General features: G+C 37.5%; 1 protein-coding gene across 8 annotated transcripts in view; it reads left to right on the forward strand.

The window, feature by feature from the left end:
• LOC134227108 (cadherin-87A) overlaps positions 1–27,701 on the forward strand; it is a 1,007,180-nt gene that overhangs the window by 433,781 nt on the left and 545,698 nt on the right. For all 8 annotated transcript variants that reach the window (XM_062708398.1, XM_062708391.1, XM_062708382.1 and 5 more), the window contains one exon: positions 4,152–4,172. The gene's annotated coding sequence lies outside the window, so the exon portion shown is untranslated. The remainder of the gene's footprint in view (positions 1–4,151; positions 4,173–27,701) is intronic.

Consider the following 27,701-nt stretch of genomic DNA (forward strand, 5'->3'; position numbering starts at 1 on the left):
AAATTTTGCAAAATTTATAAAATTTACAAAATTTATAAAATTTAAAAAAATTACAAAATTTACAGAATTTAAAAAATTTACAAAATTCACAAAATTTACAAAATTTACAAAATTTACAAAATTTACAAAATTTACAAAATTTACAAAATTTACAAAATTTACAAAATTTACAAAATTTACAAAATTTACAAAATTAACAAAATTTACAAAATTTACAAAATTTACAAAATTTTCAAATTCTACAAAATTTACAAATTTTACAAAATTTATAAATTTTATGAAATTTACATTTTTTTTTAATTTTCAAAATTAACAAAATTTACAAATTTTACAAAATTTACAAATTTTATAAAATTTACAAATTTTATAAAATTTACATTTTTTTTAAATTTTCAAAATTAACAAAATTTACAAAATTTTGCAAATTTTACAAAATTTTGCAAAATTTACAAAATTTACAGAATTTACAAAATTTACAAAATTTACAAAATGTACAAAATTCACAAAATTTACAAAATTTACAAAATTTACAAAATTTACAAAATTTACAAAATTTACAAAATTTACAAAATTTACAAAATTTACAAAATTTACAAAATTTACGAAATTTACAAATTTACAAAATTTACAAAATTTACAAAATTTACGAAATTTACAAAATTTACAAAATTTACAAAATTCACAAAATTTACAAAATTTACAAAATTTACAAAATCTACAAAATTTACGAAATTTACAAAGTTTACAAAATTTACAAAATTTTCAAAATTTTCAAAATTTTCAAAATTTTTAAAATTTTCAAAATGTACAAAATTCACAAAATTCACAAAATTTACAAAATTTACAAAATTTACAAAATTTACAAAATTTACAAAATTTACAAAATTTACAAAATTTACAAAATTTACAAAATTTGCAAAATTTTCAAAATTTACAAAATTTACAAAATTTTGCAAAATCTACGATATTTACAAAATTTATAAAATTTACAAAATTTATAAAATTGACAAAATTTATAAAATTTACAAAATTTAAAAAATTTACAAAATTTAAAAAATTTACAGAATTCACAAAATTTACAAAATTCACAAAATTTACAAAATTTATAAAATTTACATGATTTACAAAATTTACAAAATTTACAAAATTTACAAAATTTACAGAATTTACAAAATTTACAAAATTTTAAAAAAATTACAAAATTTTTAAAAAATTACAAAATTTTGCAAAATTTATAAAATTTAAAAAAATTACAAAATTTACAGAATTTAAAAAATATACAAAATTCACAAAATTTACAAAATTTAAAAAATTTACAAAATTTACAAAATTTACAAAATTTACAAAATTTACTAAATTAACAAAATTTTTAAAATTTACAAATTCTACAAAATTTACAAATTTTACAAAATTTACAAATTTTATAAAATTTACATTTTTTTTTAATTTTCAAAATTAACAAAATTTACAAATTTTACAAAATTTACAAATTTTATAAAATTTACAAATTTTATAAAATTTACAAATTTTATAAAATTTACAAATTTTATAAAATTTACATTTTTTTTAAATTTTCAAAATTAACAAAATTTACAAAATTTTGCAAATTTTACAAAATTTTGCAAAATTTACAAAATTTACAGAATTTACAAAATTTACAAAATTTACAAAATTTACAAAATTTACAAAATTCACAAAATTTACAAAATTTACAAATTTACAAAATTCACAAAATTTACAAAATTTACAAAATTTACAAAATTTACAAAATTTACAAAATTTACGAAATTTACAAAGTTTACAAAATTTACAAAATTTACAAAATTTACAAAATTTTCAAAATTTTCAAAATTTTTAAAATTTTTAAAATGCACAAAATTTACGAAATTTACAAAATTTACAAAATTTACAAAATTTACAAAATTTACAAAATTTACAAAATTTACAAAATTTACAAAATTTACAAAATTTACAAAATTTACAAAATTTACAAAATTTACAAAATTTACAAAATTTACAAAATTTTGCAAAATCTACGATATTTACAAAATTTATAAAATTTACAAAATTTATAAAATTTACAAAATTTATAAAATTTACAAAATTTACAAAATTTACAAAATTTACAGAATTCACAAAATTTACAAAATTCACAAAATTTACAAAATTTATAAAATTTACATGATTTACAAAATTTACAAAATTTACAAAATTTACAAAATTTACAGAATTTACAAAATTTACAAAATTTACAAAATTTTTAAAAAATTACAAAATTTTGCAAAATTTATAAAATTTACAAAATTTATAAAATTTAAAAAAATTACAAAATTTACAGAATTTAAAAAATTTACAAAATTCACAAAATTTACAAAATTTACAAAATTTACAAAATTTACAAAATTTACAAAATTTACAAAATTTACAAAATTAACAAAATTTACAAAATTTACAAAATTAACAAAATTTACAAAATTTACAAAATTTACAAATTCTACAAAATTTACAAATTTTACAAAATTTACAAATTTTACAAAATTTACATTTTTTTTAATTATCAAAATTAACAAAATTTACAAATTTTACAAAATTTACAAATTTTATAAAATTTACAAATTTTATAAAATTTACATTTTTTTTAAATTTTCAAAATTAACAAAATTTACTAAATTTGGCAAATTTTACAAAATTTTGCAAAATTTACAAAATTTACAGAATTTACAAAATTTACAAAATTCACAAAATTTACAAAATTTACAAAATTTACAAAATTTACGAAATTTACAAAGTTTACAAAATTTACAAAATTTACAAAATTTACAAAATTTACAAAATTTACAAAATTTACAAAATTCACAAAATTTACAAAATTTACAATTTTTACAAAATTTACAAAATTTACAAAATTTACAAAATTTACAAAATTTTCAAAATTTTCAAAATTTTCAAAATTTTTAAAATGTACAAAATTTACAAAATTTACAAAATTTACAAAATTTACAAAATTTACAAAATTTACAAAATTTACAAAATTTACAAAATTTACAAAATTTACAAAATTTACAAAATTTACAAAATTTACAAAATTTACAAAATTTACAAAATTTACAAAATTTACAAAATTTCAAAATTTACAAAATTTACAAAATTTATAAAATTTACAAAATTTATAAAATTTAGCAAAATTTACAAATTATACAAAACTTCACCAAATTAAGGTGATTTATTTTTAGTTCTCAGGTCATGCATTCATGCGTTATTCTTCAAGTGTTGCATAAACTTATCTTGTTTTCGAAAGTATTCAAAAATTGCTTAAATAATTAATGGTTCACTCTTCCTTTCAAGTTTTTTACAACATACTTCACGTTGCCATTTAATTATGACACCATCCTCGTAACGTGAGATAAATTCCCACCCCAGCTGGCACCGCACTTCAAACGCCCTTGATGATGACACGATGCACCTGCTGCTGCTGCGATGCATTCTTCATTTTTCTTGGCTCCCGAACTGTGGAAACGAATGGGGACTTGCGAATTCCAGGAAAGTTCCACCTCTGGGTATCATTCCGCTGGAAGCGAAACGACAAATGACCAAATAATGCAACTTTGACTAAACGGTGCAGAAAGAAGTGTTGGCACTCGACTCGGCAAAAGTTTGGCTGTGGACAGGCACCGTAACAACTTTGCCAGCTGCTGTTACTTGGTGCTGTAATTATAACAAGTGCTCTTGGACCGGAATTCATCTTGCCCTGTCTCCGGGTCAAAGGGCTCATATTTTTTTATCAAGTTACTGGGAACTTGGATAACGTTGTTTGTTCAACGATGGAAGTTTTCTTATGTTTGAGCAAGTGATGTAGAGTGCACTTGTTGGATTGTGGAAATCAAGTGAGAATTTAGTTTGCAATTATCTTAAATTGTGTCTAGTGGGAATCGTTCCTTATTAATATCTGTTGAATACTTGGCAATGTTCAACTATGTAATTACAGTACTATTCCTCAAATTACAATAGATTATGTTTGACTTGCTGACATTAATTTATTTTCTAAGTTATATTTCCTGGCAATGTTACAATTGAAAATTACAGGAAAATAAAATTTTAATATTTACACAGTTCTCTACATTTCAATAATCAGTTTTGTTTTCTCGTTTCAGATTCAACCATCGAAAACTAATGTAAGTATCTCTGCACGCAAGATCGATTTAATTACGAGATACGTAAGATTTTTGTCTGACTGTAAACTGTAAAAAAACTCTTTCAAACTGTTCCACACAGTGAACTTTTTTTGTTAATGGATGTAATGTTATGTAATGGATGTAATGTTAATGGAATAATGTTATTAACTCGATTCTAAGTAAAATACAAACTCACTGAGAACGTCTTTGCAGTTGAGATCTAAATATACTTCTTTTTCTACTTATTGGCATTGCATCCCCCACTGGGACATTTTTGCCTCGCAGCTTAGTGTTCAATAAGCACTTCCACAGTTATCAACTGCGAGTTTTCTAAGCCAAGTTACCATTTCTGCATTCCTATATCATGAGGTTAACACGATGATATTTTTATGCCTAGAGAAGTCGAGACCATTTCCAAACCGAAAATTGCCCAGACCGGCACCGGAAATCGAACCCAGTCACCCTCAGAATTGTCTTGCACGGGTAAGAAGGAGTCCTGAATATATGTACATCTATCATGATACAAAGGAAGTAAAGAAAATCTGTAAAGTTCTTGAATTAATTTATTCCAGAATTATGAATTTAATATCAAGCCTTATCAATTCTGAGAAAGAAGGAGAAAAAAACATTCTCATCGGATATCAATTTAACTTAGCGGAGATTCCAGTTCAATGAGAAAATAAAAGTTTCTTTTTTCCCAAGCCAGGCTTCATTCAAAAAGGCTTCATACCGTGGAGAAGCTATGAATCAGCAACAACGAAAAAAAAAGCTCAAAATCGAATTAGCTTTTGAGTGAAACTCTCACCACCCAGCAAGAGGCACATGATCTTGTGCGAAGCAAAAAAAAACTTTAGCGCGTGCATGCCCTGACTGTGCAAGCGTACTACCAACATATTTCGATACCTATAGAAAAACTAATTCCGCAAAATTCGGATCGCACCAGCAGACGACTTGCTCCGAGAAGCGGCGACGGATGCATGTGCCGCATTTCTTTCGCTGCACTTGTTCAACTAACGACAATTCAATTGTGCAAAACTCCACTCGTGAGATGAATTCGATTATGCTTCGGGTACGGATGGCTTCAAAATTTGATGAGCTTTAAAAAAAATCTTAGAAAATGCAGGTGAATGCTAAGTATTCGAACATGAAATGATAAACAATGGCTCACTGAACATAGAGGACTGTTGGATATACTTCTTCAATCATATAGTTTTTAAGGAAGGATTAAAAGAAAGTCTAATAAGGTTTGTCAGATATAGGGAGATCCTTCCTCATTATTTTTTTCTCGATCCACCACCACCAAATTATGATTTTGTTGAGTCACCAATGGTTATTTTTCTGTAATTTGCGTAATATCATAAACATTGAAAAGTGTATTATGAGAGAATAAGGCGTTTTCTCAAGAAATTCACAAACAGCCGACCTTTGGCAGATCTTCTATGGAAATGAGAACTTCATCTTTACACGATTCTTCAGCAGTTTTGAAGCTGTTCGGTGTTGGATCTTTCACACGTAAATGAGAATCAGTGTAAAACATTCTCGGCTTCCTGGGCATAGTGTATCCATTGTAATTGCCACGAATCATACATACATATGAACTTGGCAGGCATTGAAAAGTTTTCAATTGTTTTTTACCAGTTCATTTTTTGATACGCTCAGTCGTGTGCGACATTTTGTGGAGCCGCAATTCTCAGAACATTAGACTTTGATATCAAACGAGCAAAGAAAGCCGTAGATGGCCTGCATATACTCCACATCGCGATCATTCAAAATACCTTGACTTTCTTAGGAGGTGTTTACCTCGGGTCACATGGATATCCAAAAGTTGCTCTCTGGAGGCGTAATTTTCAGTGCAGTACCAAACTACGTGATCGATGTCATCGTAACCGGTTCCACGCCTACATAAGTTGCTATCGACAAGATTTATTCTGTAGGGATGTACGCTTATTTTATTACGAGGAAATTTTTTTTATGCACGTGTTTAGTAGTTGTCAAGCTAACACGCGGCAGTGTACCAGAATGTGGGAAACCTTCAGCCGTTACTGGTCCTATCCTTGAGCTCCAACCCCATAATTCTCATCCCGGTACTGCCTTTCAGTTTTACTATCCAGTTTTCCGAGAGCGGTAATGGCCGCCAGCTAGCCTGCGGGTTAGTCTCGGACCCAAGTGGCACACGCAACATCTTCCTACTAGCACCTTGTTTCTATTCAGTTTCATTAAATGCATTGGAAAAACATCAAAGTACGAAAAAGTTGAAGCGGAGTGCGAGGAGATGGAACAGCTGTGCCGTTCTCAAGAAACACGCAAGTTCTACCAGAAGCTCAACCATCCCGCAAAGGACTCGTGCCGCGAGCCGAAATGTGCCGGGATAAGGATGGGAGCATCTTGACGGACGAACGTGTGGTGATCGAAAGGTGGAAACAGCACTACGAGGAACATTTGAATGGCGCTGAGAGTACAGGCAGTGAAAGTCAAGGCAACGGAGGAGATGACTACCCACCTGTCATAAGACGAGTTTAAACAATCCCATTGAATTCCACCACTTAATTGTATCTTGACAGATACGTATTTCGACCTCAACAGTAAGGCCGTCTTCAGTGTCTCGTACTTGACTCGACTTTCGGCGGCGAAGAATGAACCACGAGCTCGCCCAACTCTACGGCGAACCCAGTATCCAGAAGGTAGCTAAAGCCGGAAAAGTACGATGGGCAAGACATGTTGCAAGAATGCCGGACAGCAACCCTGCAAAGATGGTGTTCGCTTCCGATCCGGCAGGTACGAGACGGCGTGGAGCGCAGCGAGCGAAATGGACAGACGAAAGCGAAATGGTGCAGAACGACTTGGAGAGCGTGGGGCGTATTGTAGGATGGAGAGATGCGGCCTCGAACCGTGTATTGTGGCGTCAAATTGTTGATTCAGTGTTATCTGTTTAGAAGTAGACTAAATAAATGAAAAACCTTCAGCGTCAATGAAACAATGAGTTAACCCCACGAAAAAAATCACAAAAAATCAAAGAAAATTCAAGTGGTATTCAAGAGTTGTGAAAGTTCGGGTAAACCGAGAAATTAATGAATTCCAACCGCGTAAAAATAACTGGGTGTATCGAGATTCGAGATATGCATCATGAGGGCCATTCACAAACTACATGACGTTTTAGGTTGTGGGAGGGTACTTCTCTGAGCGTTAAAGACTATCCAGTTTTCCGCGAGCGGTAATGGCTGCCCGCTTGTCTGTGGATCAGTCTCTGATTAGACATTTGTGAAGGTAAATTGCACTCACCGTTCTGAGCATTTTGATCAATGTGGTATTGAAAGCTTGAATTCACTTAGTCAGCACCTTCTTTAATACCACATTGGTCAGAATGCTCGGAGCGGTGGGTGCAGTTGACCTCCAGAAATGTCAAATCAGAGACTAACCCGCAGACAAGCTGGCGCCCATTACCGCTCGCGGAAAACTGGATATACATTTCAGAACCCAATACAATACTTGAAGCGTTACTAGAAGCTTGGTTGACAATGGTCAAGTTTGCGAATGAAACTTAACCGCTGAATGGATTAGCCTGTTTTTACGAAGATTCTCAGCAACCTAATTGCAAGCATCGGATATTCTATCCGCAGCTTTCAGTTATTTTCTCCAGTACGGGTTATTGGTATGAATGTTTTGATTTTATAGTTTCACCTATAGGGGAGAAGGTTCGGTTGTGGGCACCCTTTTGTGTTTGGTCCATAACTTTGGCCCTGGTTGATCTTATGTCGACATTTGCATAGCAATCGAAAGCTAAACTTATAACCTTACTACTAGCAAAGAATTTAATATGATTTCATCGATGTAGAAAAAAAATATTGACAATTTAGAATACTTGACATTTTTGGACATTTTCATTTCGTGGTTCGGTTGTGGGCACCCTTGAAAACTTAGCTAAAAATAAAGAAGCATGAATAAAAACCACCCAGATTTAAAGACAAGGAATAGTTTATTCATTCTAAAAGCCAGGAGACGCTAAAAAAACTCAAATCAATTCACCTAGCAGTGATGATGCCTCCCTCGGTGCATTAAGGAGGATGTTGAAAAAAATCACATAAGAAAGGTCTAAAATAGCACTTTAGGTAAATGGGTTTTAATTTTTCATTGATTTACGTTTTATTGGTATGCATCACAGTCAAAAAAAATCCTGATTAATCACCCTAGCGGCAATAGGGCTTTTCTCGTTCATTTCAAAAAATAATATTTTGGCCATAAATTTTGATCCCATAGTCCGATCTGACCAATTTTCAATGGGAAACAATGGGAAAGCATTCCCCGTCGAATGCAACTTGTTGCAAGCAAATCGGTCAACGCTTTGTTCCAAAAAGTGTGTGTATAATGACTAGACATGCCCAAAGAACAAAAATATTAAATAAACTCATTATTTCGAAAAATTATGTCAAACTAATTATAAAAACTGCCTTAAAACGTTATTAAAAATAAGTTAAGGGACAAGTAAAACGATATTGAATGATTTATCAATAAAATGAGGGTGCCCATAACCGAACCAATAAAGGTGCCCACAACCGAATATCGCAGCCTTTCTGGAACGAGAAGAAAAACAAAATTCGCGCTTAAATTTTTATGGCAATCGACATTGGGCCTCAAAATAGATTAAATTTACTGTGTAAATACGCATTAGAACTCACTTTTTGAATTAAAATAAATCCTTTAATTTATGACACTTTGAAAAAGTCCAAAAAAAAACATTCGTGTTGTTTTTCTTGTACGAAAAATTTATTTGTTTCTAGTTCAAAGTAGAGATGCCCATCCGGTTTGATATTCAGCACAAAACATCATGCTATTATAGCAAACAAATGACGGTTGTCAGAATGACAGCATCTCTTATCTGTCAAAAGATACATAGGGGTGCCCATAACCAAACGGTGCCCACAACCTCCCCTACTAACGTGGTGCTACAAATCGAAAGCGCATGCCACCATTTGGCTACGGCTATGATAGCTGACATAGTGTGGTTGTTATCCTTTCATCTGATGTGCGAAAGCAGGTATGTCCATTCAGAAAACACTTTTATTGGGCAAAAGAAAAAACTCTAGCACAGCCTGCCTACATAAGTCAACGAAACATGGCTGCTAAGAAACCGAGTCAAAATGATTTTTCACGCAAGAGAAATACTTTTAATAGTTGAAGCAGTGTAAAAATCTAGGGTAATGAAGCAGAAATATGTTTGATACACTTTTTTAAAGAAGCAGTGGTTTATATCTCCCTACAAATCGACGTATTATCGCTCGCAGGAATATTAATTAATTTGCGTGACGAACCAATATTACATCCAGGGCCAACATTACCGCCGGTTACCCTACATTATCACCAAAATAATATTGCAATACAAATGAACAAAATACAATGCATAAACTAGACTACTTCTACTCGCGAAAGTAAAACAAGTTCGTTATGCGTCAAAACTTTTGATAAAATCTTTTTCATTACAGTCGCAATACCAATGCACGAAGGGCCACGCCGGGAAATTAGAAGGAAAAAAATATTTCGTTTTCATCCTCGATCTAGTCGTACGATGCGATTCTGCACCGTGTCTTCCGCAGGGGACGGGGAGTATCCGAGACGGTAGATATGCTCTGCGTTCCGCTTACTGGCTTATTATTGGTACTATTTTTGCTTGCTGTCGGTTCTATAGACATCGGATGTTGAACTCTATCATTTTTCTTCACTTTCTTCTCCTTCAATTTATCTTTTTTCCCTTCACTGCTACTGGAGTCAGCTTCATCTGCTACTCCGACGGGTGAAATTGTCTGTTCTATATAATCTGCATTAGAATCTTCGGCGATCGCTATTGTTGACTTCACTGACTTTACAGCGATGCGGGGTGCTACTACTCTCGGACAGAAATTTTTCAGATGCGTGTCCGACTTGCATTCTATTACCAAAACGTTGGTGGTATCAATACTCGAGTAAGTAATTATGCTCTCGCTTGTTCCTGTGAAACCTACGACCTCTACATTTTCACAGAAAGTTGGCTTAATGATAGCACTAATTCAAATCAAATATTTGGCAATTCGTACACCGTTTTTCGACAAGACCGCTCGCCTAACAATAGCAGGAAACAATCTGGTGGCGGCGTTCTCTTAGCTGCGCGATCCCAATACAAGGCGCATCTTCTATCTCCACCTAACTGTTCGGGCGTTGAGCAATTGTGGGTTTCACTTGCCTTCCGCAATTACAAGCTATTCATCTGTGTCATATACATTCCGCCCGACCGTCTGAACGATGCATCCCTCTTTGATCAACACATCGACTCGCTTGACTGGATTATATCGCAAATGGCGCTTTGTGACAAGATTCTGATAATCGGGGACTTCAACTTCAACGGCATCAACTGGATTCCTAGCAATGCATCATTTCTATTTGCTGATCCATCACATTCATCGTTAAGTTTTTCAATCACGCGGTTGCTGGACTGTTATAGTACTGCTGGTTTAGTCCAAATGTGTGGTATAAAAAATGAAAATAACCGTATGTTAGATCTCTGCTTTATCAGCGAAGATATAGCGGAACGCAGTCTTGTTATTCGTGCTCCTGCTCCTCTTGTTAAGATAAGTCGTCATCACCCAGCGCTTCATGTTCTGCTCAGCGAATGTCAACCATATGTTTACGAAAAAATCACTGAAACCCTAACCTACGTATATTGGAAGACTGATTTCGATGGAATGAATCATTTCTTATCTCGTGTTAAATGGAGCGAAATACTCGACGATTCGGATGCCAATGCTGCCGCAATGACTGTCTCAAATGTGTTGGTTTATGCCATTGATCAGTTCACTCCCAAAGAGTACATCGTGCCCCGACTTTCCCTCCATGGTCTACGCGACACCTCAAACGTCTAAAAGCTGCTAAACGATCTGCTCTTAAGAAGTACTCGAAGTACCGAACAAATCTGCTAAAATCCCATTACATCTCTCTAAATAATCGCTACAAACAGCTGAACGAATCGCTTTTAGTTCTTATCGGCATCGTATCCAACGCAGTCTTAAGAACAACCCAAAACAGTTCTGGAATTACGTTAACGAGCAAAAACGCGAATCTGGTTTGCCCTCGTCTATGTCGCTCGGTGATGCTGAGGCTTCTTCTACGAAGGACATCTGTGAACTTTTCCGCAGGCAGTTCAGCAGTGTTTTTACTAACGAGATTCTTGATGAACAACAAGTATCTGCTGCAGCACTAAATGTACCCACTCTATCTACTTTTGGATCTCACCCTTTCATTGATGCCGAGACTGTTATGAATGCTTGTACGAAACTGAAACGCTCGACAAATCCTGGACCAGACGGAGTGCCTTCACTGATCATTAAGAAGTGCTCAACTGCCCTATCTTCACCATTGGCTGCCATTTTCAACACATCTCTACGCTCTGGAGTTTTTCCAGATGTTTGGAAAACATCCTACATCTTTCCAGTCTATAAAAAGGGAGACAAACGCGAAGTTTCAAATTACCGTGGGATCGCTTCTCTCTGCGCAATGGCGAAACTGCTCGAGGTTATTGTTCTAGCATTTTTAACACACAGCTGCAGTAATTATATTACTGAATCTCAACATGGATTCATCCCTAAGAGGTCCACATCCACAAACCTCGTATCGTACGTATCGTTTATAGCTCGCTCGCTACAGAATCGTCTTCAGGTTGACGCAGTATACACTGATCTATCAGCTGCCTTTGATAAAATTAATCATCAGATTGCGGTGTTCAAACTGCAGCGACTTGGTTTTCAGGGAAAAATTTTAGATTGGCTCAGTTCCTATCTAGTTGGTCGTAAAATGTCTGTCAAAATCGGAAATAATATATCAACATCTTTCAACGTTACATCAGGCGTACCTCAAGGAAGCCATCTCGGACCATACCTTTTCTTATTATATCTAAACGATGTAAACTTCTCCATCGACTGCATCAAAGTTTCGTATGCAGATGATTTCAAACTCTATTGTGTAATTCGTACCGTAACCGATGCTTCATACCTGCAATCTCAGTTGAACGCATTCGCCGAATGGTGTGTTGCCAACCTGATGGTTTTGAATGCCTCTAAATGTTCTGTTATAAGTTTTGCTCGCAAGCATTCAATCATAAACTTTGACTACAAAATCTTTGACATAACTTTAAGGAAAGATACAACCGTGAAAGACTTAGGGGTTATGCTTGACTGTAAGCTCTCATTCAAGGACCACATAGCGTACATTTCTTCAAAAGCGTCGAAAAGTCTTGGATTTCTATTTCGAGTTACAAAAAATTTCACAAGTGTGTACTGTTTAAAAGCGCTATACTGCTCCTTAGTTAGACCAATATTGGAATACGCAGCTGTAGTGTGGTCCCCATATTACCAAAATGGCATCCAACGCATTGAGTCCATCCAGCGCAAGTTTGTGCGTTTTGCGCTTCGTCTCTTGCCTTGGAACGATCCTCAAAATCTCCCAAGATACGAGGATCGTTGCCAACTTATTGGACTTGAACCGCTGTATTTACGACGTGATGTCGCTAAAGCTTCATTTATATCTGACCTTCTGCTCTCAAACATTGACTGTGGTTGTTTAGTCCGTCTTATAGATATTGATATTCGTCGTCGTGATCTTCGTTCCCACAATTTTATTCGTCTTCCTATGTCCCGTACAAATTATGGCCAAAATGAACCGATTAGTAGTATGTGTAGAATTTTCAATCAATGTTATAGTGTATTCGATTTTAATTTGTCGCGTTCTGCATTGTCGATATTTGTCCAACACTATGTAAGTCAAGTTTTTTGTTATGTTAGTCGTAGTGAAAGTGTTCCAATATTGTATCGTTAAAGTTAAGTTAGTTCTAAAAAAAACACCAAGAATGTATCATTTGGTTTGTAAACTGTTGATATGAAAAAAAGAAGAGGTTTTATGCCTACGGGAGAAGGAGTGAAATTCATTCTGAACTCCACTCCCGCTGGCTTTTCCCTCTCAATAAAAGATAAAAGATAAAAGATAAAAGATAAAAAGCACTTTATTTTTAGTCCATCATAATAGACACGGCCTTTCTTATTACGGAAATAAAGTACCTGCGGAATTATCCTTTCTACTTCCATGTAGAGCTCACGGACTCCGGTATACATATATATATATCGAGTTGATACTCAGCCGAAAACCGCTCACGAGCTGTGCGCTTCACTTTCCCGAATTTTTCCATCACGGATGGCAAATCGCTGTTAGATATTTCCGGAAGCAGATCGAAAATCCTTATATACGTAGTGCTGGCACCAGAAACCGACATGTGAAGCATGACCTTTTCTCCATTTGTATAGAAAAACTCAAAGGTGCAGCCCAATCGGGTTGTACGCAAAGGTGACGTATGACTACGTAGCTATACGAAATGGAGGGTATTTTTCATCATAATTTGTGTAAATTTATTAGCATTGTGTAAACTGCTCGGAGGTCAACCGAATCAAGAAACTGAAGGTAGCTCCCAGTTGGATGAACCAGCCGTGGAAAAGGAACGACTCATCGGCCGCATCGCCACTGAAGGCATTCGTCTATTCTTCAGTGGATATCATCAGAATCCTAGAAGACATTATGCTCAAAAATGTCCGGACGAAAGGAAAAAAAATAAGCAGAATCGGAGGTGGCGCGAAACAAAACACAAATATATTAATTTGCAACGTTCGACTTCCGCCCGCGATGGAAGCGTACATGCATCGTTTTCTATAGCGCTGGTGGCAACGTGAGCAGGACTTCAAGAATAAATTACAAACAGTCCTTTTCAGGACTTAAACTATTTATCCAAGAAGAGGTTTTGACCGCTAGGAAAATTGTTTACCAAGACAAACAGACTGTTCGGCTGTTTAAACGACAATGACGATTTTGGAAAGATTTGTTGTTTTTAATAATGCGCCATTTGAAAAACTAAGGCAGCTAAACGACATTTTTCACTAAGGTGGCGTCTTCATCGATTTGGCCGTCGTCGACGGAAAGTGAATTTTTCTGCCAAGATTCTTTGGTTTTGTTTCGTTAGTCATTAGAAATGATATCGATTTTTTTCGGGTTACCATCGTTTGGCGACGACAGAAAGTTGCCCTTTGGTAGCACAACCACAAGCGCACTTCGGAGGGAGATGATGCAATGAGTTTGTTCAAATGGATGGCGTCAGTAGCAGTCAAATGGAATTTCCTCCCAAGATTTTGATTATGTTTTGTTGTAGTTGAGGATTGAAAAGCTCCATTATTTGAAAAATATAGGTTCTTTACAGTACCATTATTTTACACAAGGGTAGTTTAATCCGGGATGCAAGAATGTTCATCAAAGTCCAAAATTAATAGTTTGGCGTTAACAGAAAGTTTTTCTTCGATAGCAGAATGAAAAGCGCGCGTCGGTGAGTGACAACGCAACAAATTTGTTCGAATGAATGGAATCGCTTACAGCAACCGAACTATCACGCCAAACGCCAATTCCACCGAAACAGTCCATTTTGCAATCAACCCGTTCTGTTCAGAAGATGCTGGCCCTGAGAAGGACCAATTTTGTGTCCCCAATGCACGTTTCCAATAACTAACTGCAACCCAATGCTTGTCGAAACGTTAGGGTTAGAATTCCACTTCGTGTTGTTATTGTTCGACGACCACTCGATGAGTTTTCGCTAAGACGCCACCATTTGGAATAAATTTTCAGCATCGCCACTGCATCGCACGGGATCGAAACAGACGTCATTTTTGTAATCAACTCTTTTTTCACATAAAATGCTGGTTTGTTGAGGTTGAATGACGACCACCAACGCAGACTTCCACCACCAATTCGATGATTTCCTTTGAAAATACTATCAGAGCGCCTTCGTGCTGCTGTGTTCGCTCCGCTGCGTCGGCTCTGCGTAAAATCTTATTTAACCGCTCTCTGCGAAATCCCGATCAAAATGGCTCGCGCGCGCCGAACAGCAGCTTTCTTGTATTCAATAAATTAAGCCCGTTAGCTCCGCCCCTTTGTGGTCTGGTATAGGTGTAAATATAATGTGCACTCATAACGATTAATGAAGGGGCGGGGCTAATGAAATTACTTCATTAGATATAAGAAAGCTGGTTATCGACGCGCGCGAGCCATTTTGATCGGGACTCCGCAGACAACGGACCGTTCGGAGGATGACAAATTTTAAGAATCTTATGAAATTTTCTCGCAAGATTCTGAATTTTGTTGTGAGATGTTGTTTATCTAAGATGCGTATTGTTGCGAGAAATGGCAACAGAAATTTGACTCAAGACGAAGTTTCTCCATACTACAAAACATTATCTTTCGGCATCTGTCTGTCCGAGCGACGTTCACCGATGGGTGGTTGCTGTAGATAGTTTCCACTGAGATGGCGTCTTCATTGATTTTATACAAAAGAAGGTTGATCCGACTATCCGAAATAAACTTTCTTCAAAGTGTAAAACTCAATCGTAAATAGCGAATTTTGTAGCGCGTCGGAGGGAGATGATGTAGTGAATTTTAATGGATGGAATCACTAACAGCAACCAAACTACCACGCCAAACCCGATGCCACCGAAACAGTCTTTTTTCGCAATTAACTCTTTCTTTTCATAAAATGTTGGTCCTGAGAAGAACCAATTTTTTTTCCCAATGTTCCTTTCCAACTAACTGACACCACAATTTGTAATAAATTTTCAGCAACGGCACTGGCGGTGCGGGATCGCCACAGTGCTATTTTTATGGTCAACCTTTTCTTCATCGTTGAGGTTGAATGATCTGCAGCAACACATCGAGGACCACCACCAATGCGATTGATTTCCTTTGAAAATGTTATTAGCGCCTCCGTGATGCTGTGTTCGCTCCGCTGCGATCGCTTTGATACGTCTGCTCTGCGTGAAACCTTGTTCAAACTGAGGATTAGATCCAAATCCGCAAGTGATTGATTTTTGATGTCTGTGCTAGTGATGCATGAATGTGATTGGTTAGTTTACCTATTTCTAAACTTTTCATCAATTATCGATAATAAATAGTTGAAAATCAGTATTTACAAATAAATACAAAGAAGCGTTGGCTCATCCTTGATCGAATGGTCCAAAAAAATTGAAAATCCATCGAGAAACGGCTTAGATATTAAAGTTTAAAGTCTATCATATTTTCGTGACGGTCCCCGATTTTCGCAATCGTAAAGTGTACCCCAATATAGAAAACACAGACGTAGTCCTACGTCAAAACGGTAATGAGCTATCGTTGTTCACTAGAGTAAACTTCATTACGTCTTGTATTCTAAAGCGAATAAACAAAGATTTCTCATCGGAAATTCTATACGCTGTCTCCATCATGTGCTGATCACCCTTCAATAATTTCACGAATCGTACCATGTCAGCCAGAGTTGGCTGTATGGCATTGTTCGGAAACAGAATAGCCAATGCATTTTTGACTGCTACGTCGCACGACATTTTGAACTTACGAACGAAATAGCACCGATATGGAACCTGCGAGTTAAAAAACACGTCTACACACAGTGAGCTGTGATCGTTCACTGTCAAAGCTTATTATTTAAGCTTTATTTTGAAGTTTGTTGCAATAGGGTGGTCCCACTACAGTTTGAGATAAAAATTGTAACTTTTATAATTCTAAGTTTAGCGTTGTAAGATGTTCTAGAAAGTTGTTCTTTCCCATTGTTGTACGTCGTTTGTATCATTAGTTATGATAATTTCAAATAGTGCTGATAAATTTTATTTCATTCATTTGGATGCCGAATTCTGACTAGTAAATCTAGTCAGCCATTTTTGCCCCTTTCGTTTTCCATGCCGTCTCAATTGGTGCCAGAGCGAAAAATGCTGGAGTTTGCACATGACTTTGCATTTGATGACACTTTTCGATTACCTTTCCTACAACTGTACATTATCACTAAAATAAAATTGCAATTCAAGTGAACATAATACAATTAACTAGACTACTACTACTACTACTACTTGCGGAAGTAAAACAAATTGATTGTTTGACAAAACCTTTGATGAGATCTTTTTCATAACAATCGCCACGCCATACCTCTTAACCCTGAACAATCAGGTGGGGTTCATCCATATCTCACACAATGGGCTTGTTGTGCAGTCAACATTGCGCGACTGGTCCCCACTGATACTCCTGGATGCCAATGGGATTCAAATCAGAATCAAAACAACACAAATACTACAATAAGTTTTAATTTGAGATGTTGGCTGCAAAAACAAGGCATCTGCCGCCCATCTTTTAAAATTACATTTTGTCATTACTAGGTAGTAGGGTCCCAATGGAATGTATAGGAGGAATTTCACCATTACTTTTATTTTTTTCGCAATCAATTTTTTTTCGATGCCAAAGGTCTTAAGGTGATTATAGAATAACGCCAGAAATCGGCCATTTTGTAAACCATGTGATTTTCCAATTTTTTTCAAGAGCACGAGATGAAAGAACTATAACGCATATGGGGCTGAAATAATGGTAGATCATTTGCTTAGTTATGTTGAACAAACATAATTTGAGTTTCGGCACTGCACGAAAACTATTACGCCAGATTTGGGCTTTTGGAAATATATGTAAATAAACGTGTGGTGGATTTAAATTCACCACGGGCTTCATTGTATAATCACCTTCAAAATGCATGAAACGTCAAGATCTGGTGTTATCTCGAGAAAATAACATCAGATCTCGAAGTTTCATGCATGTCTAAGATATTTGGCATGGAACTTTTTTTTTAATTTCGAATTTTTCCCGTACCTCGTGTTTCAAAGCAGTCAAAGTTTAACCGCTTTGGTCAAACTCTTAACGAAGGCTGAAATTTCGCATAGGGTTTTTTTTTTCGAGGAGATGAAGCTTTTGAGCACTACCTGTTTTTGAAATTCGAAAAGTCGATTTTCATTGGCACCCTACTAAGTAGCTTGCCTACAATAAAAAGTTGGATGTTAGGACACTTAGAGGCTATTGAACACTTAAATGTGGGCTAAAATATTTCCATAGCGTGTCATTTCTAGAAATTTTAACTGCAAAGAAATTATTTGAAATAACGGGTAATCTACTACTGTACAAGTTTTCCGACAGAAACTCTATGGAAAGTGAATCTGAACCACCCATTTTTTTCTAAAAACATTCTTTGGGACCTACATACCTGTATCATAATTACTTTGTATTTTAGCAGACATTCCACATATTACTTCGTTTAATGTGTGGTCAAGTATTATTTTCTATGTTCCAATAACCGTTTCATCGATTAAATATCTTGGCTTGGAGGGACACGTGGATTCTTTTTCGCAAATTTCATATCAATTTGTCCATTTCGAAACATATGCTGTGCATATGCACAGCCAAGATATTTAACAAAAAAATGGTTTTCGTACGGCCGAGTTGCCGAATAATATGCAATTAATTGTTTCGTCTCATCGATGTTAGCAAATATTTATTATTCCATCAAGAATATGATATGGAATTTTTGTCCGGTGGATGTTTGAAGTCTTCTCGGTTTTGAAAGATTTGAGCCCGACTGTTTTACATACAGCTTTTTTACCACTTGACCCAGGTGTGTAGAACTATTGTTCATACGGCAATGAAAAAACCAGTGGCGATGACCACTTCTAACCACGGTTCATTTTAATCATAATATCGTTAGGTGCTCTAAAATATTATCAAGTGGATAACATGTTGTTATAATATGTCGGGCGAAAAAAGGCATGTACTACACTTAGGTGGTTTCAAGGGTAATTTAATTTGTATCTTTTTGCCTTTCTCGTTTTATACTGAGTATAAACGTAAAGGCTATAGGATCACTCCAAAACAAAACTTTTGATAGAAGGCTCGGAGACCCATAGTGTTATATATCAATCGACTCAGCTCGACGAATTCGAAATTGAGGTAATGTCTGTATGTGTGTGTATAAAAATGTGAGACGCACTTTTTTGTACTGTACTTTATTCGATTTGCTTGCAACAGTTGCATTCGATGCGGAATCGTGCATTTTCGCTATTGAAAATTGGCCCGGTCACCCATTGCGTTCCGGAGTTATTAAAAAAAAATTTTTTTTCTCCCAATTACCTTTCCTTAGAAAAAAAATCAAATTCCCATTTTTTTTCGGGAGTATTGCAATGCATTCAAATGAACGCAAATATATGTGAATTGATGGAAATAACTGAATCTATCTCCATAAAGTGCAATTTCGACCTCTCTTATGTGTTTTTCTTGTTACATTTTGTAATAAATGAGAAAGGCACCACCACGCTAGGTGGATTATTCTGGGTTTTTTATTTTCGACCTGAGCTTAAATTGTTATCGACGAAATCCAAAATACCGAAACCTGGACCAAAATAAAAAAGCAATACCTTCCGAAAACCATCAACCACCAGTTTAGCCCTCAATCCCACGTTGACCGCAACTTTGATTGTGGGAAGCGAACTTTTATTCTTTTCCGCTCGCTACATGAACGATCCAAGTGGTGGTGGCGGCGTCGACATCGACAGTACCGGTGGTGCAGTCAGTGGTTCGTTCGTTCCGTCGGAGTGTGGAAAGCCGCAATTCTCCGAATGAATGTATTTTATAGTAGGTGCCGAGCGAGCGAGTCGAGATGAATTGGGACTCGAAATTGACAAGAAGGACCCGCAAGCAAACCGGAACGTGGGAAAACTTGTGAAGTCGAGTGAGCGTCGGAAAATGGCTGACATAAAATCTCATTAGCAAGCAAATAGCAATAACCATAAAGTTTGCCGCTTTCGTATGCTCTTGATTTGAGCAGTGAAATGTGGCATTGCTACTTTTTAGTTAGCTTGCCAATTTGCTTGGTTTGTCGAGTCGTGTGGTTTTTGAATGAATATTTAGAATTTATTATTTTTATTCTCTGGGAAGAATAAACTGAATATATTTATTGGATATTTATCTCTAAAAAAGCTATTGAACTTCCGCATACTTCTTCGAATGTTATTATGTTCAATAAATTCATGACTTTGAATTCTAATAAACCATTCAAAACATCGATTTTTTTTGTCTATTTCCTGATGCTCTTGGGAGTATCAGTTTTGAATGGGAGCACCATTTGGAATTCAAATAATTCATTTTTTTCTATGTTTTTTGAAGTCCATGTTTTCTCTGAAAAGATCTTTGTGAGGTCTAAATTTCGTAATTTCGTATAAAAACATTAACGTTACAACATTGCAAAAAAAACAACTTTATCCCATAGCATTCACCCCATAAATATTACTCGGTTCGTTCAAATATTCAACACCATACATATACATTACCTTCGCAAAAAGGAACCAGTAGAACGTGGAAGATCTATGGCCACAGAAAGGAAGAAAAAATCTCGAGCATTTGTTATCGAACCGAAACTGCCAGCAGAGGTGAGAGCTCGAACTGGACGGACTTGATGATAGTCATTTATTCTGTTAATTAAGATTTCAGCACACATCGGCGCCGACAGCAGCACCAACCGTCCAAAAGAAATCGATTTGGCAGGGTGGAAAACAGGTGGCTGCCGTAAGGAAGAAAGATTTTCCGACATTTGGGTGAATCGAAAACGAAAGCTTACCGATGTCCAGTGCAATGGGTTCCGTCGGCAGTGGTCATTCAACAGGACTTAGATAGATGCTGATGAGAAGACGAAAATGTTATCGATTGATCTAATTTTAAAGCGGAGCAGCACAGCTGCTGCCGCCGGGCTTACGTATTTTTCCGGGTGATGTCCTTTGACCTTCCTACTAGCTTCTATTTGTCGAGATTGTACGAGTTTCAAGAAAACGACGACGGCGAAAGATTATCCGTGTAATGGCACATTTTCGAAGCTCCGTGCTGTTTCGCTTGTGCTCACATTTGACTACAGCAGCCAATGGCGGGGCGGAATCAGCCCGGGAGTCAGAAGTTAATCTCTGATAAAATTAATTATTCATGAAGAGAGAAGTTAATTATTTCTGTTTAATTTACTTTGTTCTCTGGTGAGTACACAAGGCGCGCGCTGCCAGCCTGCCGACTACTGGTTGCGGTGGCCACAGGACCGTGAAAGAGCTTCAAACCAACCAAGTTGGCAACTCCCAAACATACATTCCCCACTAGCGAGTGGTGCCGGGGCGGAGAGATAGCATGGGAGTGTGAGGTCCTTTCGTGTCTCATTTGTTTGGCGATATGCAGGGGTTGACAAATGTTGTACGCTAACGCGGACCTATTTTTATCTTGTGTTACCATTGTTTTTGAAATATGTTTTGGAACATGAAACAATCGTCCAGTTTAGTATTGAAAAAGGTAGAGGTAGAGAAGGTAGAGATGGAAGAAGGAAGGAATAGGAAGGAAAAATTTAGGAAGAAGAATTGAAAAGAAGAAATAAATAAAACAAAGAAAAAAGAAAAAATAGTATGCGCCAATGCACCACGTCGTGGAAAATAAGCTTCTTCAGCTAAAAAACTAGCTTGTCCAGCTTAAATTGTTTGTCGGGCTGGTATGATCAAGCTCTCTGGAATAAGCAAAGAAACCATACACTTTCTTACAATTTAAACACAGAATTTGCAATGCACCCAATTTTATTATGCGGTTTGAATTCATCAATTTTTTAGTTAACTTGAACATGCACAGCTTTTTAAATACCACCTGATTTGTTTTTGTTTTTTTTGTTTATTTTGTTACTCATTGTTTCATTGAAGCTAAAGGTCTTAATAATCGACCAAACCGTGAATGGTTTCCTGGGGGAATTCAGAGTGAATCCCCGGGGGGAATTCGGAATGAATCCCCGGGGGGAATTCAGAATGAATCCCCGGGGGGAATTCAGAATGAATCCCCGGGGGGAATTCAGAATGAATCCCCGGGGGGAATTCAGAATGAATCCCCGGGGGGAATTCAGAATGAATCCCCGGGGGGAATTCAGAATGAATCCCCGGGGGGAATTCAGAATGAATCCCCGGGGGGAATTCAGAATGAATCCCCGGGGGGAATTCAGAATGAATCCCCGGGGGGAATTCAGAATGAATCCCCGGGGGGAATTCAGAATGAATCCCCGGGGGGAATTCAGAATGAATCCCCGGTGGAATTCAGAATGAATCCCGTGGAAATTCAGAATGAATCCCGTGGGGAATTCAGAATGAATCCCCGTGGAAATTCAGAATGAATCCCGTGGGGAATTCAGAATGAATCCCGTGGGGAATTCAGAATGAATCCCCGTGGAAATTCAGAATGAATCCCCGTGGGGAATTCAGAATGAATCCCGTGGGAATTCAGAATGAATCCCCGTGGAAATTCGGAATGAATCCCCGGGGGGAATTCAGAATGAATCCCCGGGGGGAATTCAGAATGAATCCCGGGGGGGAATTCAGAATGAATCCCCGTGGGGGAATTCAGAATGAATCCCCGTGGGGGAATTCAGAATGAATCCCCGTGGGGGAATTCAGAATGAATCCCCGTGGGGGAATTCAGAATGAATCCCCGTGGGGGAATTCAGAATGAATCCCCGTGGAATTCAGAATGAATCCCCGTGGGAATTCAGAATGAATCCCGTGGAATTCAGAATGAATCCCGTGGAAATTCAGAATGAATCCCCGGGGGGAATTCAGAATGAATCCCCGGGGGGAATTCAGAATGAATCCCCGGAGGGAATTCAGAATGAATCCCCGGAGGGAATTCAGAATGAATCCCCGGGGGAAATTCAGAATGAATCCCCGGGGGGAATTCAGAATGAATCCCCGGGGGGAATTCAGAATGAATCCCCGGGGGGAATTCAGAATGAATCCCCGGGGGGAATTCAGAATGAATCCCCGGGGGGAATTCAGAATGAATCCCCGGGGGGAATTCAGCATGAATCCCCGGGGGGAATTCAGCATGAATCCCCTGGAATTCAGAATGAATCCCGTGGGGAATTCAGAATGAATCCCCGTGAAATTCAGAATGAATCCCCGTGAAATTCAGAATGAATCCCGTGGGGAATTCAGAATGAATCCCGTGGGGAATTCAGAATGAATCCCGTGAAATTCAGAATGAATCCCCGTGGAAATTCAGAATGAATCCCGTGGGGAATTCAGAATGAATCCCCGTGGGGAATTCAGAATGAATCCCCGTGAAATTCAGAATGAATCCCGTGGAAATTCAGAATGAATCCCGTGGGGAATTCAGAATGAATCCCCGTGAAATTCAGAATGAATCCCGTGGGAATTCAGAATGAATCCCGTGGGAATTCAGAATGAATCCCCGTGGGGGAATTCAGAATGAATCCCCGTGGGGGAATTCAGAATGAATCCCCGTGGGGGAATTCAGAATGAATCCCCGTGGGGGAATTCAGAATGAATCCCCGTGGGGGAATTCAGAATGAATCCCCGTGGGGGAATTCAGAATGAATCCCCGGGGGGAATTCAGAATGAATCCCCGGGGGGAATTCAGGATGAATCCCCGGGGGGAATTCAGGATGAATCCCCGGGGGGAATTCAGAATGAATCCCCGGGGGGAATTCAGAATGAATCCCCGGTGGAATTCAGAATGAATTCCCGGGGGGACTTAAGAATGAATCCCCGGGGGGAATTCAGAATGAATCCCCGGGGGGAATTCAGAATGAATCCCCGGGGGGAATTCAGAATGCATCCTCGGGGGGAATTCAGAATGAACCCTCGGGGGGAATCCAGAATGACAGGGGATTCTTAAGAAATTGCAGGAGTTTCCGGAAGAAGTAACCCGTTCACCGATTCCAGAGCTGTGGAAAAAAAACAATCTCTCTCTGGAAAACATGTTAATCGTACGCAAAACAACGTATAGTATTAACCGACGCCTCTAAAGAATCGACAGTCTGCGGAATAGGTGTCTACATCGAAATTTGAACGGAAGAGAGACAACTCGACAACCAAGTCATCTGTACAGATTCCATGGTGGTATGCAAATGCTTGTAAACGCATTAGAAACCAGGAAGGCAGAAACTGTTCTGTCAAACATTCTGGATACAACTTGCAGATGAATTTGCTCGGAATGGTCTGAGTGCAACGTCAGTAGTAGAACACGCTTTGTTTACGAAGGATGTTTTTGGATTATTGAGAGCACAGATGCTACAAAACACTAAGCTGTGGTACGAGTAGTACTCTAAGGAAAAGTGTAAGCGATGTTTTGAAATACAGAAGGAATACTGTCAAAAACCGTGGTATCAAGGCGTGAACCTCGATGGAAGAAGTGTCAGGTTGATAAACCGTCTAATGACCGGGTACAACTACTCCCGCTACTGGTTAGCTCGAATGAAGATCGTGGAAGATGAAATATGCAAATTGTGTCAAGAAACCGAGACAGCGCACCACCTAATCATGGATCGTCCACGATACGGTCATGCACGGATTAATTACACTTTTGAACTCCAACTCTAATGGAACTATTAAAAACAAACAATATTACGCTATAGAAAGAAATTCGTGACTTTGTAAAAATCAGCAAGCTGAATTTGTAACGCGTGAGAATCGCAAAGTAAACAGGGCATATAGTCAATCTTGACTGGTCCTCTAATCAAGCTGTCATCATTCGACTCAAAGAAGATAAAGAAGATTAAGAATATGCGCTATTTCACTAAGATTTTAAGCTGAAGCAGAATTTCAAAAAACTTTTCATGGAAATTCTAAAGAATTTTTATTGAAAATTGAAGAATTTTCGAAAACAAATCGTATGAGTTTCTTTAGGAAATGCAGAATAATTTATTTTGTTAAGACTCTGAATGATTTCCCTTTATAATTCCGAGGATTTTTTTCCCATAGAACGCCGAAGAATTTTTCTTAGAAATTCAAATAAAAATAGCGAAAATTCCAAAGTATAGATCCGAAGAATTTCTTAAGGACCCTAATCGGTTCGTTTGGTGATGATTCATCAAAATCGCATGAGAATCAAAGGAGTTACAATTTTCTGAATCCAGATGTTTCATATGAGTTCAATATTATTCATCAAACATATATTGTTCCCTTGTCCCGCAGTTGGGAACCACTGCATGAAGGGGCTGTCGCGATTTAGGCCAACTGGTAACCGTAGAAGTCACACCACCGTGAAGTTGATTCCCAGCCAGCCCCTGCCGGCGGTGTGGTGCCGCAGTGGTGGGATGCTGCGCTGCGGCAGATGTTCACCGCTACGGGAAATGAATTTTCGTCGTCGTTGTCGTTCTGCTTATGCGAAGACGCTCGCTGATACGACGAAGGTCAACGAGCGAGGCCCAGGCTTTGCAGCGCTCTGCGAGGGTGGTGTCCTTGGTAATTAGAGTACTTTTTCGCTGCTGAATGCGAGCTAGCGGAGCGATGCGAGGCTGTGTGTGCCAGATACGATTACAATGGCGTTGACAACGGAAAAGCGCGGCGGCGGCGGAGCCAACTAAGGCGACGCCGATTACAATGACGCTGTAATGCGCGGAATTACACGTGCCACTGGGTGTGCGACGGATTTTTCCTTTTGACGGGGAAATTTATGAAGAAGAAATGGTGATTAAAGTAACGATGCCTATATGTGGAGAGGGTCTTAGGGGAATTTATTTTAGCATATTTTGGTAATGACATGGACTTTGAATCGTGATATAAAATCCATTCAATAGGAGAATATATCATACGCTATGCTCTCATGATAATTTTTTTCATTTCGAAATACTATATCTATTGGAATCCATCGTTGAGGAAATCGTTCTAAGCCAAGAGCTGTTATAGCTGTAGTTCTTCCATCGTCGGTTGATGTTTTCGATTGTGGTTGCATACATATCCGCCTTAAGAGTACTTATAAATTAATTGAAGGTATTCCGACGAGTCTATTCCAAGGCTTAATATTCCTTGTCAGCGCTCCAGTCCTAATGACAAATCGTCAACATTTTTAATCGTTAAACCATTCCAGGAACTGCTTTCTCAAAGCAAATTTACCCCCTAATGAATGGAACACGCACCTAAAGCCACACGACCTGAAACCGTTCATTACGACCCCTTTTATGGGTGATAATGAGCAAAATAATGAATATTATGTGAAAACGGTTCCTTCCTCCCTAAGCGGACGCATTCACGGCTGTGCCTCGTCGTCGGAATAGTCATAGATCTCCTGCAGAGGAAGCCACACCGCATATGCGCTTCAACAACCGCACCTGGATGTCTTCCGCCAGTCAGCTCCCCACCTTAGAGACCGTGCCAACAACGGTAGCGAAGGGTTGCGAACCCGCAAGAAGATCTACGCGGTGGCTCTATATTTCAAATGTGGTTCCATTGGTTGGTTTGCTGCCGGTATCGGATCGACATTCCGGCTGTTCCTCCGTACCCATTTGCCGTCATCCGGTACCGCACTGCCGGTGCCATATTCTGCGGGAGCGCACCGCTATCTCCATGTGGGACCGCATAGATAGCACAAAGAGCAGAAATGGCTGCGGGAGCGCACATACGGTTGGAAAATGGTTTGGAATTTTCTTTGTGCAAAATGGGAGTTCCCCGTATCGGGCGGTGGCGCATGCACACCGTTCCTTTGCCGCGGTCGACGTATTGTTAACAATGAACCAGGTTCAGTGGCACGGGTTTAACCATAATCATCTGTGAGCCGCAGATAAATTGATTGTCGGAAGGAGTATAATTTGATGTTTGTATGCGGAAAAGGAGACAAGCGGACATGGTTGATAATTGAACAAGATCTATAATGTTTTATTACGAAACGAATAAATTACGAGTGATGACTAAAAGAAAGGGAAGACAAAAAGACAGGTAGAGAAGTAGATAAGAAGACAAGAAGACAAGAAACCAAGAAGACAAGGAGAGAAGAAGACAAGAAGACAAGAAGACAAGAAGACAAGAAGACAAGAAAACCAGAAGACAAGAAGGCAAGAAGACAAGAAGACAAGAAGACAAGAAGACAAGAAGACAAGAAGACAAGAAGACAAGAAGACAAGAAGACAAGAAGACAAGAAGACAAGAAGACAAGAAGACAAGAAGACAAGAAGACAAGAAGACAAGAAGACAAGAAGACAAGAAGACAAGAAGACAAGAAGACAAGAAGACAAGAAGACAAGAAGACAAGAAGACAAGAAGACAAGAAGACAAGAAGACAAGAAGACAAGAAGACAGGAAGACAAGAAGACAAGAAGACAGGAAGACAAGAAGACAAGAAGACAAGAAGACAAGAAGACAAGAAGACAAGAAGTCAAGAAGACAAGAAGACAAGAAGACAAGACGACAAGAAGACAAGAAGACAAGAAGACAAGAAAACAAGTAGACAAAGAGACAAGAAGACAAAAAGAAACTCGCATCGAATTTTACACAAACTTTGTTACCATTAAAAGTTTGCTTCTGCCCATTTTTGGCTAGATGGATTGAGTTGCGACTGCGGAAGAATGTGCGGTTTTAGGTTTCCGTGTTCACCTTCCACTGTCGAATGTACAACGAATGCACATTCATCCAATCAGTCCGTGTAACCGTAACGATGTAAGGATAACCATTCGCTCCTTTTGCCGCTAGATCCAATTGTCGTTGATTTATCGGTCAAAGCAAAAAGTCGTGTTACGTTTCGTTTGTTGTTCACAGGCGCTTGCACGGCCAAATTTCAACCTAATTTGGTCTGAACTACACACTCCAACCAGCAGTGGGGAGTAAACAAGAA

Source organism: Armigeres subalbatus, chromosome 1 (genome assembly GCF_024139115.2).
Source record: "Armigeres subalbatus isolate Guangzhou_Male chromosome 1, GZ_Asu_2, whole genome shotgun sequence".
In the NCBI taxonomy this organism is placed as follows: domain Eukaryota; kingdom Metazoa; phylum Arthropoda; class Insecta; order Diptera; family Culicidae; genus Armigeres; species Armigeres subalbatus.